General features: G+C 60.5%; 1 non-coding gene across 1 annotated transcript; it reads left to right on the forward strand.

The window, feature by feature from the left end:
- The first annotated feature begins 9,159 nt into the window (after window positions 1-9,159).
- On the forward strand, window positions 9,160-10,974 carry LOC142794326 (small subunit ribosomal RNA). The gene has a single exon (XR_012892254.1). It is a non-coding gene; the product is annotated as a small subunit ribosomal RNA (ribosomal RNA).
- The last annotated feature ends 1,526 nt before the right edge of the window (window positions 10,975-12,500 follow it).

Genomic DNA, 12,500 nt, shown 5'->3' on the forward strand with positions numbered 1-12,500 from the left:
GGAACGGCGCGGAGAGGGCTCGAGACAAAGCTCGACCCTAAACCGCGCCAAGTACGGAGGGAACAGCGCGGCTAAGGGCTCGAAACAAACCCTGAACCGCGCCAAGTACGAAAGGAACGGCGCGCAGTAGGGGTTTAAAACAAAGCTGGTCCCAAAACCGCGCCAAGTACGAAAGGAACAGCGCGGTCGAGACTCGGAAGAAAAAGCTTTCAAAGTGTCGTAGCACGATGCACACTGCTGTTCGTGTGGAACAAACGTGACTACCGTGCTGTACGGTGGAGTTCTGTGCGCAAAAGCGGCGGGTGTGTTTCTAAGCACCACAGCGTTGTGTCAAAAAAGAGGTGCCTGAGAGAAACGCATGCGACTGCCGTGCTTTGCGGCATAGCACCGTGCGCAAAAACGGTGCGCATGCAAGAGGTGTCAGAGCTAGCGAACTTTTGCCACGAGCAACAGGTCACTAAAAGCCTATAGATGACGGTGTTGGAGGAAAAGAAAAATATCGAGAAAGCACTGCGGTGTGCCGTGCGTAGGGACGGGCGCGCGTGCCACATGCCGCCGAAATATGGGTGTCGGAGAAAACAGAGTGCCGCGCGTAACGAGGGGCGCGCGTGTTACAGAGAGATATGCCCAAACGCATGAAAGTGTACGCAGGTGTCCTAAGGCAGTTTTTTTTTTTTTCCTCATTTTGATGTCGCCCCGGCTGACGTGGTTTTCGTTTTTCCGTGCCGCCCCGGCTGACGCGGTTTTCGTTTTTCCGTGCCGCCCCGGCTGACGCAGTTTTTGCGCCGCCCCGGCTGACGCGGTTTTCGCGCCGCCCCGGCTGACGCGGTTCCGACTTTGCACTTTTTGGCTCACCCCGGCTGGCGGCCCACTCACTCGATCGCCAGGTCTGTTTGCCCCGGTGGTTCCACCGCCAGGCTTAAGCGCGAACTTTTTTTGTTTGTTTTCTTTTGATTAAGCGCAAGCTTTTTTCTTTGTTTTCTTTTGATTAAGCGCGGGCTTTTTTCTTTGTTTTTTTTGCATTCGCCCCGGCAGACGCGGTTTTTGCGCCGCCCCGGCTGACGCGGTTTTTGCCGCCCCGGCTGACGCAGTTCGGACTTAGCACTTTTCGGCTGTGCCTGGCTGGCGGCCCACTCACTCGATCGCCATGTCTGTTTGCCACAGTTTTCCCGGTGGTGCCGCACCCGGGCTCGCCCCGGCTGACGCGGTTTCGTGCCGCCCCGGCAGACGCGGTTTTCGCGCCGCCCCGGCTGACGCGGTTTCGTGCCGCCCCGGCAGACGCGGTTTTTTGCCGCCCCGGCTGACGCAGTTCGGACTTGGCACTTTTTGGCTGAGCCTTGCTGGCGGCCCACTCACTCGATCGCCATGTCTGTTTGCCACAGTTTTCCCGGTGGTGCCGCACCCGGGCTCGCCCCGGCAGACGCGTTTTTTTTTTCTTTCGCCCCGGCTGACGCAGTTTTCGCGCCGCCCCGGCAGACGCGGTTTTCGCGCCGCCCCGGCAGACGCGGTTTTTTGCGCCGCCCCGGCTGACGCAGTTCGGACTTGGCACTTTTTGGCTGAGCCTGGCTGGCGGCCCACTCACTCGATCGCCATGTCTGTTTGCCACAGTTTTCCCGGTGGTGCCGCACCCGGGCTCGCCCCGGCTGACGCAGTTTTCGCGCCGCCCCGGCTGACGCGGTTTCGTGCCGCCCCGGCAGACGCGGTTTTTTGCGCCGCCCCGGCTGACGCGGTTTTTTGCCGCCCCGGCTGACGCAGTTCGGACTTGGCACTTTTCGGCTGTGCCTGGCTGGCGGCCCACTCACTCGATCGCCATGTCTGTTTGCCACAGTTTTCCCGGTGGTGCCGCACCCGGGCTCGCCCCGGCAGACGCGTTTTTTTTTTTTCTTTCGCCCCGGCTGACGCAGTTTTCGCGCCGCCCCGGCTGACGCGGTTTCGTGCCGCCCCGGCAGACGCGGTTTTTTGCGCCGCCCCGGCTGACGCGGTTTTTGCCGCCCCGGCTGACGCAGTTCGGACTTAGCACTTTTTGGCTGAGCCTGGCTGGTGGCCCACTCACTCGATCGCCATGTCTGTTAGCCACAGTTTTCCCGGTGGTGCCGCACCCGGGCTCGCCCCGGCTGACGCAGTTTTCGCGCCGCCCCGGCTGACGCGGTTTCGTGCCGCCCCGGCAGACGCGGTTTTCGCGCCGCCCCGGCTGACGCGGTTTTTGCCGCCCCGGCTGACGCAGTTCGGACTTAGCACTTTTCGGCTGTGCCTGGCTGGCGGCCCACTCACTCGATCGCCATGTCTGTTTGCCACAGTTTTCCCGGTGGTGCCGCACCCGGGCTCGCCCCGGCTGACGCAGTTTTCGCGCCGCCCCGGCTGACGCGGTTTCGTGCCGCCCCGGCAGACGCGGTTTTCGCGCCGCCCCGGCTGACGCGGTTTCGTGCCGCCCCGGCAGACGCGGTTTTTTGCCGCCCCAGCTGACGCAGTTCGGACTTAGCACTTTTTGGCTGAGCCTTGCTGGCGACCCACTCACTCGATCGCCATGTCTGTTTGCCACAGTTTTCCCGGTGGTGCCGCACCCGGGCTCGCCCCGGCAGACGCGTTTTTTTTTTTCTTTCGCCCCGGCTGACGCAGTTTTCGCGCCGCCCCGGCAGACGCGGTTTTCGCGCCGCCCCGGCAGACGCGGTTTTTTGCGCCGCCCCGGCTGACGCGGTTTTTTGCCGCCCCGGCTGACGCAGTTCGGACTTGGCACTTTTTGGCTGAGCCTGGCTGGCGGCCCACTCACTCGATCGCCATGTCTGTTTGCCACAGTTTTCCCGGTGGTGCCGCACCCGGGCTCGCCCCGGCTGACGCAGTTTTCGCGCCGCCCCGGCTGACGCGGTTTCGTGCCGCCCCGGCAGACGCGGTTTTTTGCGCCGCCCCGGCTGACGCGGTTTTTTGCCGCCCCGGCTGACACGGTTCGGACTTTGCACTTTTCGGCTGTGCCTGGCTGGCGGCCCACTCACTCGATCGCCATGTCTGTTTGCCACAGTTTTCCCGGTGGTGCCGCACCCGGGCTCGCCCCGGCAGACGCGTTTTTTTTTTTTTTTCTTTCGCCCCGGCTGACGCAGTTTTCGCGCCGCCCCGGCTGACGCGGTTTCGTGCCGCCCCGGCAGACGCGGTTTTTTGCGCCGCCCCGGCTGACGTGGTTTTTGCCGCCCCGGCTGACGCAGTTCGGACTTTGCACTTTTTGGCTGAGCCTGGCTGGCGGCCCACTCACTCGATCGCCATGTCTGTTTGCCACAGTTTTCCCGGTGGTGCCGCACCCGGGCTCGCCCCGGCAGACGCGTTTTTTTTTTTCCTTCGCCCCGGCAGACGTGGTTCCCCCCCCCCCCTCCGTCTTTCTTTTTGTTTTTTTTTTTCGCCGCGGCTGAAGTGGATTTTTCGGTGCCTCGACGCCCCGGTAGTCGCGGTTTTTCCGTTTCCGCACGGCCCCGGCTGACGCTGCTCGGTCACAGTCGCCTTTTGTGGTGATTGCAGACTTCTTGAGCGCGGGTGTTTTTTTTTTTTGTTGTTGTTGTTGTTTTATTACGCATTCGCTCCAGCAGACGCTGTTTAGACTTTTTGTTTCCTCTTTTATCCTGCGACGAGGTGACGAGGTTTATTCGGTGCCCCGCCGCCCCGGCTGAAGTGATTTTTCCTGTCCCGTGCCGCCCCGGCTGACGCGGTTGGGACTTCGCGTTTGTTCGGCCGCCACGGGTTTTGGCGCACTCGCTCGGTTGCTTGTTGTTGCCACTTGTTGCGAACCCAGGTTTCTTGAGCGAGCGCGGGCGTTTTTTCTTCCTTTCTTTCTTTGTTCTATGTGTTAGCGAATCGGCCTTTAATATCACACGAGGACTCACAACCAACAATTTTCAGTTTGAAGTGTAAAAAATCTGCAGGTGTTGACGTAACTGACTTGCCCCGTACCCTTGAGTACATCCATGAAGTTCTCGTAGTACTACTAAATCGCATTATTCCAAGTGGAGAAATTCCCATAAACTTGCAAACCTCTACACGAAAATCGGTGCGCGTGATAAAGTTGAAAATTATCGTCCGATATCAAATGTGCCTTCTATAACACAAATTCTAGGAAAAAAAAAAAAAAAACACTTGTTCGCCGTTTTCTGCGCCGTGACTGGCAGCACTCCGGCGAAGCGAAACGGGGTCGATTCGAGCACGATATCGGCGTCTTTCGACGTGCTCGCCGGCGACCGTCGCACGAGTACGTCGCACGAGCGCGTCTGCCGGGGCGCCGTTTGCGAAGCCGACGCAAAAGTGGGAACCGCCGCTCGGATGATCGCCGCTTTCGGCAGAGTGAGTGTTGGCACTCCGGGGAAGCGAAACAGCGTGAATGCGCCCACGAAATCGGCGTATTTTGAAGTGCCCGCCGGCGACCGTCGCACGAGTACGGTAAACCGCGTCAGCCGGGGCGTAGTTCGGGACGCCGACGAAAAAGTGGGAAGCGCAACTCGGATCTTCGCCGTTTTTGCAGGAGTGAGTGGCGGCCCTCCTGCGAGACCAAGAAGCATCGATTCGTGCACGAATTCGGCGCCTTTCGACGTGATCGCCGGCGACCGTCGCTCGAGTAGGGCAAACCGCGTCTGCCGGGGCGGGCTTCGGGACGCCGATGCGAAAGTGGGAAACGCTGCTCGGATGTTCGCCGTTTTTGGCCGAGTGAGTGCTGGCACACGGGCGAAGCCAAACGGGGCCGATTACGGCACGATATCGGCGTCTTTCGACGTGCCCGCCGGCGACCGTCGCACGAGTACGGTAAACCGCGTCAGCCCGGGCGGAGTTCGGGACGCCGATGCGAAAGTGGAGAACGCCGCTCGGATCTTCGCCGTTTTTGGAGGAGTGAGTGGCGGCACTCCGGAGAAGCCAAGGAGCGCCAATTAGCGCACGATATCGGCGTCTTTCGACGCGCTCGCCGGCGACCGTCGCACGAGTAGGGCAAACCGCGTCTGCCGGGGCGGGGTTTACGACGCCGACGCAAAAGTGGGAACCGCCGCTCGGATGTTGGCCGTTTTTGGCAGAGTGAGTGCTGGCACTCCGGCGACGCGAAAGAGCGCGAATGCGCCCACGAAAGTGGCGTATTTGGACGTGCGTGACGGCGACCGCTGCAGGAGTACGAAAAACCACGTCAGCCGGGGCGAGCGACACACGGCGGTCTGGGTGCTTATCGCTGCTATTATAGGGGCACCCCGGCAGACGCAGAAAAAAAAAAAAAATTTTCGACCTTCTTTTTTGCTGGTCGAGCTCGGGTAACCCAGGTCGCAATGGGAGCCGCGCACGAAAGCGGCGTCGCGAGACGCGTTCGCGGTCGCTAGTCGCACGAGCTCGGCAACCGCGTCAGCCGGCGCGGAGTTCGGGATGCCGACGGCTAAGTGGGTACCGCTGCTCGGATGTTCGCCGTTTTTGGCCGAGTGAGTGCTGGCACTCCGGTGAAGCCAAGGAGCGCCAATTCGTGCACGATATCGGCGTCTTTCGACGTGCCCGCCGGCCACCGCCGCACGAGTACGGCAAACCGCGTCTGCCGGGGCGGGGTTCGCGACGCGTACGCAATAGTGGGAACCGTCGCTCGGATGTTCGTCGTCTTTGGCCGAGCGAGTGCTGGCACTCCGGCGAAGCGAAACGGGGCCGATTCGGGCACGATATCGGCGTATTTCGACGTGCTCGCCGGCGACCGTCGCACGAGTACGGCAAAGCGCGTCTGCCGGGGCGAGGTTTGCGACGCCGACGAAAAAGTGGGAAGCGCCGCTCGGATCTTCGCCGTTTTTGCAGGAGTGAGTGGCGGCCCTCCTGCGAGACCAAGAAGCATCGACTCGCGCACGATATCGGTGTCTTTCGACGTGCCCGCCGGCCACCGCCGCACGAGTACGGCAAACCGCGTATGCCGGGGCGGGGTTGGCGACGCCGACGCAAAAGTGGGAACCGCCACTAGGATGTTCGCCGTTTTTGGCAGAGTGAGTGCTGGCACTCCGGCGAAGCGAAAGAGCGCGAATGCGCCCACGAAAGTGGCGTGTTTGGACGTGCTTGACGACGACCACCGCAGGAAAACGAAAAACCACGTCAGCCGGGGCGAGCGACCCATGGCGGTCTGGGTGCTTATCGCTGCTATTATAGGGGCACCCCGGCAGACGCAAAAAAAAAAAAAAAATTTTTTTCGACATTCTTTTTTGCTCGTCGACCTCGGGTGACCCAGGTCGCAGTGGGAGCCGCGCACGAAAGCGGCGTCGCGAGACGGCTTCGCGGTCGCTAGTCGCACGAGCTCGGCAACCGCGTCTGCCGGGGCGGAGTTCGGGACGCCGACGGCTAAGTGGGAACCGCCGCTCGGATGTTCGCCGTTTGTGGCCGAGTGAGTGCTGGCACTCCGGCGAAGCCAAACGGGGCCGATTCCGGCACGATATCGGCGTCTTTCTACGTGCTCGCCGGCGACCGTCGCACGAGTACGGCAAAGTGCGTCTGCCGGGGCGGGGTTTGCGACGCGTACGCAATAGTGAGAACCGTCGCTCGGATGTTCGTCGTCTTTCGCCGAGCCAGTGCTGGCAATCCGGCGAAGCCGAACGGAGCCGATTCGGGCACGATATCGGCGTCTTTCCACGTGCTCGCCGGCGACCGTCGCACGAGTACGGTAAACCGCGTCAGCCGGGGCGGAGTTCGGGACGCCGATGCGAAAGTGGGAAGCGCCGCTCGGATCTTCGCCGTTTTTGGAGGAGTCAGTGGCGGCACTCCGGTGAAGCCAAGGTGCGCCAATTCGCGCACGATATCGGCGTCTTTCGACGTGCCCGCCGGCCACCGTCGCACGAGTACGGCAAACCTCGTCTGCCGGGGCGGGGTTTGCGACGCCGACGCAAAAGTGGGAACCGCCGCTCGGATGTTCGCCGTTTTTGGCAGAGTGAGTGCTGGCACTCCGGCGAAGCGAAAGAGCGCGAATGCGCCCACGAAAGTGGCGTGTTTGGACGTGCTTGACGACGACCACCGCAGGAAAACGAAAAACCACGTCAGCCGGGGCGAGCGACCCATGGCGGTCTGGGTGCTTATCGCTGCTATTATAGGGGCACCCCGGCAGACGCAAAAAAAAAAAAAAATTTTTTTCGACATTCTTTTTTGCTCGTCGACCTCGGGTGACCCAGGTCGCAGTGGGAGCCGCGCACGAAAGCGGCGTCGCGAGACGGCTTCGCGGTCGCTAGTCGCACGAGCTCGGCAACCGCGTCTGCCGGGGCGGAGTTCGGGACGCCGACGGCTAAGTGGGAACCGCCGCTCGGATGTTCGCCGTTTGTGGCCGAGTGAGTGCTGGCACTCCGGCGAAGCCAAACGGGGCCGATTCCGGCACGATATCGGCGTCTTTCTACGTGCTCGCCGGCGACCGTCGCACGAGTACGGCAAAGTGCGTCTGCCGGGGCGGGGTTTGCGACGCGTACGCAATAGTGAGAACCGTCGCTCGGATGTTCGTCGTCTTTCGCCGAGCCAGTGCTGGCACTCCGGCGAAGCCGAACGGAGCCGATTCGGGCACGATATCGGCGTCTTTCCACGTGCTCGCCGGCGACCGTCGCACGAGTACGGTAAACCGCGTCAGCCGGGGCGGAGTTCGGGACGCCGATGCGAAAGTGGGAAGCGCCGCTCGGATCTTCGCCGTTTTTGGAGGAGTCAGTGGCGGCACTCCGGTGAAGCCAAGGTGCGCCAATTCGCGCACGATATCGGCGTCTTTCGACGTGCCCGCCGGCCACCGTCGCACGAGTACGGCAAACCTCGTCTGCCGGGGCGGGGTTTGCGACGCCGACGCAAAAGTGGGAACCGCCGCTCGGATGTTCGCCGTTTTTGGCAGAGTGAGTGCTGGCACTCCGGCGAAGCGAAAGAGCGTGAATGCGCCCACGAAAGTAGCGTATTTGGACGTGCTTGACGGCGACCGCCGCAGGAGTACGAAAAACCACGTCAGCCGGGGCGAGCGACCCACGGCGGTCTGGGTGCTTATCGCTGCTATTATAGGGGCACCCCGGCAGACGCAGAAAGAAAAAAAAAAATGGGGACATGGCGTGCGTCACCGTGCGGCTTCGCAGCGTTGCCGAAGTCGCCGAGCCCTTCGACTGAGCCGAACGGCGGACAGGGAACGTTGGTCGGCCGTTCTAACCTGTCGGTGCCACGCCGAGACGTCGTTAAGGAAAACCGCGTCGTGGGCCTCTACGACGCCGTCGAGTCGTTGTACGTTTGGTGTCCAGCGTGTCGGCGGCGAGTAGCGGACACGTCGTTCACGACTTCGGTCTTTCGCAGTCGACGCGAACTTGCGGAGAGTCGTGGTGCCTCACGTTTTCGGCAGAAACCGCGGCGGAATTTTCCCGTGCGTGCGCGCACGACCTCGGTGCTGTGCCGTCAGCGTAGTGTTGCACAAACTCGTGGCCTACCCAAGGTGCGGTACGTTTGCGGCCGTATCCTCGGTGGGAATTTCGTGAGTAGGGTCGCAAATTCTACGACCTCGGCGGGTTTGAGAGCGACGTAGACTTGTGGCACGCTCAACATGCCACACGTTTCGGGGCACACCCGCGGTGAAATTTTCTCGAGTACGCTCGTATTAGGGCCCAAGGAGGTCTGGGTACTTATCGCTGCTATTATGTGGGGGTTCTCGTGAGCGGCGTACGCGAAAGCGACCGGGTGTCTGATATGCGGCGGGCTTCGGCCTCGTCAAGCGTGTCCTCGGGTCTGCTCCAGGGGAATCCACGGCAGTCGTCTGCAGCCTCATCCGCTTGATGCGTTAGGGGCTGGTTGTCGGACGGTGCCGTTTTACCACGATATCGAGGTGTGTTCCGTGTCGTCCTCGGGCGATTCAGATGCGAAAGCGCCGAAGACGCGGGCGTGACCCGTCGTCTGGCGGCTTTGCAGTCTCGGCTCCGTTGCTAGTTCCGGCCGGTCCACCGACAGTGCAGCGGGCTTGGGCAACCCGCACGGCGCGACCGAGTCGATGCAACGAAAAAGAGCGAGCATGAACGTGCTTCTTGCCGCACGGCTCCCACTCGTCTTTCGGGAAGGTTGTGCCGTAGCGAGCTCGAACGCCGTCATCTCGGAGTGCAAAATAAGCGTGTTGGGGCGCCTGAAGGTGGCCTCCGCCGCACACAGACTGCGTCCGGCCCGCCGAGGGCGAGGACGGACGCGCAGTCGAACGATTACCTGGTTGATCCTGCCAGTAATCATATGCTTGTCTCAAAGATTAAGCCATGCATGTCTAAGTACATGCCGAAATAAGGCGAAACCGCGAATGGCTCATTAAATCAGTTATGGTTCCTTAGATCGTTTCTTCCTACTTGGATAACTGTGGCAATTCTAGAGCTAATACATGCAGTGAGCCTGGAGCCCTTTGGGTAACGGGTGCTTTTATTAGACCAAGATCGATCGGGTTTCGGCCCGTATTGTGTGGTGACTCTGGATAACTTTGTGCTGATCGCATGGCCACGAGCCGGCGACGTTTCTTTCAAGTGTCTGCCTTATCAACTTTCGATGGTAGGTTACTTGCTTACCATGGTTGTTACGGGTAACGGAGAATCAGGGTTCGATTCCGGAGAGGGAGCCTGAGAAACGGCTACCACATCCAAGGAAGGCAGCAGGCGCGCAAATTACCCACTCCCGGCACGGGGAGGTAGTGACGAAAAATAACAATACGGGACTCTTTTGAGGCCCCGTAATTGAAATGAGTACACTCTAAATCCTTTAACGAGGATCAATTGGAGGGCAAGTCTGGTGCCAGCAGCCGCGGTAATTCCAGCTCCAATAGCGTATACTAAAGCTGCTGCGGTTAAAAAGCTCGTAGTTGGATCTCAGTTCCAGACGAGTAGTGCATCTACCCGATGCGACGGCTCGGACTGAACATCATGCCGGTTCTTTCTTGGTGCACTTCATTGTGTGCCTCGAGATGGCCGGTGCTTTTACTTTGAAAAAATTAGAGTGCTCAACGCAGGCGAGTCGCCTGAATAAACTTGCATGGAATAATAGAACAAGACCTCGTTTCTGTTCTGTTGGTTTTTGGAATACGAGGTAATGATTAAGAGGGACGGACGGGGGCATTCGTATTGCGGCGCTAGAGGTGAAATTCTTGGACCGTCGCAAGACGAACTACTGCGAAAGCATTTGCCAAGAATGTTTTCATTGATCAAGAACGAAAGTCAGAGGTTCGAAGGCGATCAGATACCGCCCTAGTTCTGACCATAAACGATGCCAACCAGCGATCCGCCTGAGTTACTCAAATGACTCGGCGGGCAGCTTCCGGGAAACCAAAGTATTTGGGTTCCGGGGGAAGTATGGTTGCAAAGCTGAAACTTAAAGGAATTGACGGAAGGGCACCACCAGGAGTGGAGCCTGCGGCTTAATTTGACTCAACACGGGAAAACTTACCCGGCCCGGACACTGGGAGGATTGACAGATTGAGAGCTCTTTCTTGATTCGGTGGATGGTGGTGCATGGCCGTTCTTAGTTGGTGGAGCGATTTGTCTGGTTAATTCCGATAACGAACGAGACTCTAGCCTATTAAATAGGTGCGGGGTTCCCAGCACCTTACAACCTTCTTAGAGGGACAAGCGGCTCCTAGCCGCACGAAACAGAGCAATAACAGGTCTGTGATGCCCTTAGATGTCCGGGGCCGCACGCGCGCTACACTGAAGGAAGCAGCGTGTCTTTATCCCTGTCTGAAAAGACTGGGTAACCCGTGGAACTTCTTTCGTGATTGGGATAGGGGCTTGCAATTGTTCCCCTTGAACGAGGAATTCCCAGTAAGCGCGAGTCATAAGCTCGCGTTGATTACGTCCCTGCCCTTTGTACACACCGCCCGTCGCTACTACCGATTGAATGATTTAGTGAGGTCTTCGGACCGATGTCCGGCGCGGCCTTTCGGTTGCGCCGGTCTGTTGGAAAGATGACCAAACTTGATCATTTAGAGGAAGTAAAAGTCGTAACAAGGTTTCCGTAGGTGAACCTGCGGAAGGATCATTAACGGATTGTGAAGGGTGAGCGCCTCAGCTGCGTCTGCGCCCGACACTTTCTGCCGCTGACCCCGTTTGGACGCGGGGTCGGCTTTTCCCCACGGGGCTGCCTGAATGTGGAGCGGCACCCCGTGACAAATTGTTGCGCCCAGCGGACGCCAACACCGCGACCTTGGACGGTCGGCCAGGTGGCGGACGCGGGTACAAACGGCGCAACGCACTCATAGGTCGGCTTTCGACCCGCCACTGCACCGTGGCTCGAAGCGCTCGAAATGCGCGACCCGACCGCTGCGGGACCGCCTAGTACTGTAAACAGGAGCGGCGGAGCGCGAACGGCGAGTCGTGGTTACGTCGGTAGAAGGCGAGGCTGCGCGTTCCCGAAACGCCAGCCGAGTGCCCTCCCGACCGTTCGAGCGTGCAAGAACGAGACCCGACAATCGCGCGGCGACTGCCAAGTACGAGAGGAACGGCACAAGCGTCGGCGGTCGGTCAAGGAACTGGCGATGTGACGGGTCCGCTGTGCACCAGTGCATACCGTCCCGCCGTCCGCGGCAAGCGCCTCCGCGTCCTCGGGTGACGGAGGCTGCCGGTCGGTTCTTGCAGGCGAGGGATCTCGCTGGCACCGGTTCGCGTTGACGCGCGGCCGGTCATGGCACGGCGATGCGACGGCCGAGGTGCGCAGTACTCGATGGAGGAACCGCACGCTCCGATGACCGTCCCGCCCTCCGCGGCGTATGCGTACCGACCGTAATGGTTGCAGCAGCGCCGGCCGGCTTTTGAATTCGCCACACGAAACACGGTGCGAGATCGCGGTTAGGGGAGCGTCGACGTTGCCAGGCGTTTTGCTTGCTGCCGAGGGAAAGGCGGCACGGCCACGTCGCGCTCGTCGCGATTAGCGGGTCTGCGCGCTTTGGGAAGGTGCCGCAACGACTTGCCGAAAGAGGAAGCACGGAAGAACGAGGGACTTGGACGTCCCGACAATTGAACGCACTTGCGGCCAGGCCCTTGCTGGCTTCGTTCTTCCGCCTCGAGTAGGCTCGTACGCGGCTCCGGCGCCGAAAGTGGTCCTTGGCACCGACTTCGGTGGACGTGGGAAGTGCCGCGCAAGTACGGCGCGCCTGGCTCCACCTGTTGGCTAAAGTAGGCAGCCGGATCGGCATTTTGGTGTGCGGTGGCAAACCGTGGATGCGAAAAAAGCTTGTGCGATTTCGTGGAACAAAAAGCGGGGGTCCCCCTTTTTATGCGGAGGAGACCGACCCGCCCGCCGTGGTGAACCGCGACGCCACGGTAAAAACGGGAGAGGCTTGTCGATGGGACCGTGCATCCCGCGCTCCACGGAGGCCGGGAGGCGGCCGCCCGAGGAAATGTGTAGCCGTCGAGGCCCGCATCTGCGTGCACTCTTATCCAAATGGGTGTACCGCAGGCATTTTCTGGTTAGGCGGGCCAATGAGAGCGAGCACACAACGATACCTACGGGTCCGGCTTGGAGAACCGGCTTCGACGCCTCCCGAGTATTTATAGAGGGGTGGACCACGA

This window comes from Rhipicephalus microplus, unplaced genomic scaffold, assembly GCF_043290135.1.
Source record: "Rhipicephalus microplus isolate Deutch F79 unplaced genomic scaffold, USDA_Rmic scaffold_400, whole genome shotgun sequence".
In the NCBI taxonomy this organism is placed as follows: domain Eukaryota; kingdom Metazoa; phylum Arthropoda; class Arachnida; order Ixodida; family Ixodidae; genus Rhipicephalus; species Rhipicephalus microplus.